Raw genomic sequence first — 6,210 nt, 5'->3', positions numbered from 1 at the left:
AGAGGCCTTGTCTATACTTTCAATTCTTATATTGTCTTTTCGACTCATCATTACGAATCCACAACAATCGGGATGACAAATTGTTGGATCAAGAGTATGCAAAATGAGGTGTCTACAGTATCTAAGTTTAAAGACTAGGTTTGATCAGTTCAGCTTGGCTAATGTTATGTCGATGAAGAACTTCATGGGGAAATTCTAATTAGGGTCCGTTTCCCCATCTTTGTCCATTGGGATTTTCTATTTGGTATCTGTGTCACCAGCGAGAAACACGACAATGTAGATGTCCATCTTGGAAAAGAGATTCATGTCTTGAAGATCTTTTGTGGAGATTATGGTGATCTGTAAGGGCTTACACTCTATGATTATTGACTGTAAAAGTTCAAAATAGTAAGAGAGAGAGAGAGAGTACATTGTACCTGATAAACAATACCTGCAATATGTATCATATATTCATCTCATTCCATGAGACTCAAAATTTTACATCCACAATTACATCTTAACAACATTTATAAGATTTTATGGCTACAAAGCACGCAAACTAGAATACCCTTAAGTATAATTCACATAGTGTATCTTTTACAAAGCGTGCTCCAAGATGGTTTGTGCCTCAAAATATCAAATCTTTCATTCTGGTGCCTATCCAAAAATCTACCAATGCCACTCCAGCTTTAAGTCGCAGCCTCACCAATTCATAGTAACAAAAAGATAAGGGTGAGCTACAGAAGCCCGTAACTAACACATTGAATACGTTTAAATATCATGGATGTGTATATTTTCAAATCATGAACTCCCATACAAAATCCAACGAAGATACAACTCTAGAAATTCAGTTTATAATTATTCAATTTGAAAACAACATGTTTAGAACATCAATTACATAAGAATATACTAAACTACACATTAGAGCATCAAATTAATAAAACTTTCATGTATAAATGGTTAAAATATTGAATAAATATAGAATCTCTCTTTTGAAACAACTGGCACGTTATACTAAATATTAGTTGGGGATCACACTTGAAAAAAAAAAAAAAAAATCGTCCTGGTAAGAGAACTGGACGACCACAACTTCAATAACACGCCCATCATATGGCGTACCCTTCTCCTTGGTCGTACCCACCACCTAATAAGAGTGTCATTAACTCGAATTATGATTGGCACATGAGGTATTATTTATAGAGAGTACAAATCATGCTTGTGGCAACAGCTATCATGTTGCACGTGTACTTTAACATAAGAATAATGATGAATGCATGTGATCTAACGGTTGGTACATGGCGGATGTGGCAAGGGCACAGAACCACACATTTTTTTCTTGTGCATTGTGAAGAAAATAATTTATGATTTTGTGCCCTTATCATGTCAGCTGCATACCCAACCGTGTCCTAAGATTGCATGCATTCATCACCATGACTCATAAGATAAATATGAGAATACCTTAATTTCTTAACTGCTTTCACCTCTCATATTGGCTTCCTTGCCCTTAACTCACGCAATTAGCTCCTTATCTTTAAATGACTTTGTTTGTAGTGAGAGAGCCTTCAGTTCTAATAGTGTTGTAAACGTAATTAATACTTATATAAGTATTAGAGTTCATTTTTGGAGTGTGATAATTAATTTAAGAAATTGGGGTGGAATAGGCAAAAGTGGGGGGTGCCTATAACAGCTGTTTCTCTCTCTCTCTCCTTTTTTTTTCTTTTGTTTAAACAAAGTCCTGCTAAGATCAGTGTTCCAAACTCTTTAATTAATTTTAAATTATCAATCACATTAACTTTTAATGTCTACTTTTGTAATGTGGTGGAATCATAAAATTCCATACTTCTCATTGAATAGCCTTTGATTGATATTTTAATATTTATCAAGTGGAAACTCAATAATTGTTAGAGTTGATTCGTGATAATCCTCTACCCTCGTAGAAGGCAAAAAGTAATTTTGGTACGTCAATCATTAAAAAAATAATAATAATGATTTTCTTACTCCCCCTCTACGGTTCTGTGATGGGTGGTAGTAGGCGTATGTCAAGAGGGGGAGGGGGAAAATTCTTGCCTTACTAATATATAATAGAGAAACACTTTCTTATTGAGTTAGTAAGATTTAAGGTTGTTGAACTCAAATGGATTAAGAAATTGGGAATCCAATAATACAGCCTTCTGGATTAGAGGTGTCAATGGGTTGGTTCTAGTTCAGTTCCTAAGGAACTTAGATCCATAACTATTATATTAGTTCGATTCTGGTTCTTGTCGATTCCGAGTCTAAATCCAAAATAAATGAAATCAGAACCATCAAAAATCATGGGTACCCATTGATTCCGATTCTTAAGAATCAAATGAGAAAATAAGTATTTCAAATGATCATTATATTAAAATAAAAAATTCTTTCAAAAAAATTAACATATTGTCAACAAAATCGTTAACTTAGTTATAATTTGTTATACTTAAGATACAAATTAATTATTTTTTTCAAAAATAAAAATTTGTCTTTTTAAAAATAATAATTTTTTAGAAGAGTAACTCATTTTAAGTTTCAATCGATAATTTATATGCAAAATTGAAGAATTTTATATGACATGCATTTATTTTTTAAATTAAAAATACCTTAAATCATAGGGGTGTCAATGGATAGTCGAAATCCGAATCCGAATTCGAATTCGAATTCGAAAAATCGGATATTATCCAAAAATTTCGGATATCGGATTCGGATTCGGATGTCAGTTTAACATTCGAATGAGTTTCGGATACGAATTCGGATATTGCGATATCCGATTCGATAATATCCGCTCCGATAAGAATATGTATATCGTGTGTTTATGTTTTACAACAAAACTTTAACACATATATACATGGTGATTTGTATTTCTGTTTCATAACAAAACTTAACTTATAAAGTCATCTTCTCCCCAACCTCCATCTGAAATGTAGAATCAGTCAGTAATGGAGGGTATGGCCTGTGCGAGGCTGCGAGCTCCATAACCCACCGTCTTCTCCGGCCGGCGTCATCCAGGTACATACTCTCTCTCTCTCTCTCTCTCTCTCTCTCTCGGTAAAACCCATCTTCTCGACTTGTGCGAGCTCCATTACCGTCGTCTTCTCCGACCGACTAGCATCCAAGGGTATTTCCTCTATCTCTCTCTCTCTCTCAAACACAGTAAAACCCTATTTTACTCTCACACAAAGAAGAAAATCCCATTTGTAGGATTTTTGTCGGATCGGATATTATCGGATATCCGATATAATTTTCAAGTTCGGATTCGAATATTTGTTAGTGCTATCCGATCGGATTCGAATTCGAATTCGGATATCATTCTTTTTTTTCGGATTCGAATTCGGATATAGCAATATCCGATCGAATACCTATCCGTTGACAGCCCTATTAAATCATCTATAGTATGGAAAGAAATGACAAAATAAATCAGTTCTTGGTACCCCGCGGGTGCTCATTGGATAGAACCTAACGGTTCCAGTTCCTATCAGTTCGGTTCTATTTTAGACTCGGTTCTAATTGATTCTAATAAAAAGGGATCCGAAATTGGGGTATCCGATTCGGTTTCGCTTAAATCAAAAAAACTCAGATCAAAAAAACAAATTTTAAAAAATAATTTCTTGAAAAGACACGACTAGTGAACTCACAAATTTAAAATAAAAATTTAACGGTGAAAAATTACATTTCTTAAAAACAAAATTTCCAATATTTGTAGAATTGTGTCCTCTACATCCAAGGTTTTAAAAACACACGGCTACTGAACTCTCACTTACTTACTCTATATAATATATAATAAGTATTGATAAAATATCTATAATAAATAAAAAAACTAGAGAAATTTAGCTAATAGTTGCACTTTTATTACAAAACTCCCTTGAAGTTCTCACAACTCTAATGGATCCAAGTCTGACTTTGTAGCAGGCAGTCTGCTTCAAAAAATTTTGCACTTTTCCGTTTTTTTTTTTTTTTGTTTTTCAATTAGTATTCTCATATATATTTTAATGTATTATTTAGTTCTTTAATTTATGAACTCTTAGACTATGAAATTTAATTATTATTATTGTTGTTGTTGTTGTTGTTGTTGTTGTTATTTTAAATTTAAAAGAAAAAGTAGTTTCTACGTTCTTTTGTTCGTAAATATATTTTTATTAAAAAATTACACCTTTTTTGTATAAACACGTAGCTTTTATTTATTTCTTTATTGATAAAATCAATGAAAAGTAATATTTCATGCAGTATTATTTTAATAAAAATGAGATTTTCATTAATAGGATTTTCAATGGAGTTACATGAAATTAAGTTTTTTTTATTTATTTATTGTTATTTAAGATGTTTTTACTAACATAACTCTCACCGAATATATGGCGTAGTATAAATATTGATAATATTTAGAGAAAAATTATAGATTTGTAAATGATGTTTATTATCATATAAAAGACATAGATTTTAGCTAAACCAAATGTATTAGTTTCCCACGAAAATTTTCATAAAAGTTTTGCATGAAAAATTAACATTGTACATCATTTTATTGTATAAATTTATCGTTTTATTGCATCCTACTCTTAACGGTGTAGAAGTATACTTAAATTGATAATCATGACATGAGATGGGTATATCTAATAAATGGGAGAACAACATAGAGTGTCAAGTGCATAGTTAATAAATACTTTTCCTAAAAAATAAAATCTCCTATGCATTTCATATATGATTGTTGATCGAGTTCATGTAATACAACATTCTCCTAAGTGCACTTGAAAGAGTCGCACGCTCGTCAAATATGAATACGACCTAACATTTTTTTTTTTTTTTTTTTGACATTGCCGGGTTTCCCCACACCCGTTTGGAATGGGACTAATTCCTACAGTCTCACGACCTAATCCCAGCAAAATTTCACACAATCAGAGGAAGCAAACTTTTATAACTCATTTTCTCGGTGGCCTAACATTGAGAATTATTTTTCTTGAGTGATTTCTACTCAATTGATATACATCACCAATCTGAATGACCTATAGTGTGCAAGTCGACCGATAGGACAACTGTTAATGAACTATTGGGCCAAGAGATTCTAAAATTTATCTAATATGGGATTTTTCAATGGAAAATAGACCCGACTTCCTACACTATTGCGTTTGACACTTTGCTGATATGATAGTGTGTACAAAATCATAGATTTTTTTCCTTGTATCTTAGAGGAAAAAATCTATGACTGCACACTGGCATGTCAGCGCAAAGTTGAGTGTGACTTAGGATGCCAGTTAGGACAAATCTTTTTAATGAGGTTGACTTTTAAATAATTAATCTAAGAATTGTGTTGGAGTGACCTTTATGTTAATGAAAAACATCTATGGTTCATACACACCTCCAAGTCAGGAAAGTGCAAAATGAGGTCAATCTTTGAGCTTACTTCAGCATTATTCTTAATCTAGGGTTTTATTAAGATTAGTTTTCCTACTAAAAATGCTCTCAATTTTTTTCCTACTAAAAGATAACCTCTAATGCTTATTTCCAAGTAAGATTTTAACTCTTACTAAAGGTCATTGAGCTCCACTTGTGGCACCAAAAATCATGATCCGATGCCAGTGTTGTAGAGGATAGAATTCCATTAACTTTGTAAAAAAAAAATCTAAAAAATGTTATTTTTCATTGTTGAAATTTAATTTTAAATTTAAAGTTCCATGAAAGTTTGGTTGTTGTCCATTTTAAAAACCTTCGAATAATTCTAAAAAAAATTGTTTTTCAAATTTTAAATTTGATTTTTTTTATCAGAATTTTCCATGAAATCTAGAAGGCTGTGGTGTTGGATTGCCCAATGTGATAATCCATTTGAGCTCAAGGACCCTTAGTAAGTGTTAAAATCATATTAAGTTAATTAGTAAAGTATTTTTCTTAATCTAATATATTCTTCATGACGATATCTGATGACATCAACCCTCAAGACTAGTGGAAGGAAGATACCTTGAGCACTAATAAACAAAGTAAAGGAATTAAAATTAGTAAAGGGAAGTTGGGAATAGAAGTGGTTGGACACCAGAATTTTGGAATCAAATGCCCACACATGATCCTTTAATTTAGAGTCTGTCATCCAAAAAAATGTTTGGTTCCTATAACAACATACCATGTCTACATGGCACATTTTGGTTGGAGATTGAATACATCGGGCTATGTGCAATGTAGTAAACGACTTGGTTAGGGGTAATGTATTTCAAACTCCAATCAAAATGTGCTATGTAG

The sequence above is a fragment of the Akebia trifoliata genome, chromosome 8, assembly GCF_017979445.1.
Source record: "Akebia trifoliata isolate Shusen 1 chromosome 8, ASM1797944v1, whole genome shotgun sequence".
Lineage (NCBI taxonomy): Eukaryota > Viridiplantae > Streptophyta > Magnoliopsida > Ranunculales > Lardizabalaceae > Akebia > Akebia trifoliata.
Note: the sequence above shows the minus strand (reverse complement) of the source record.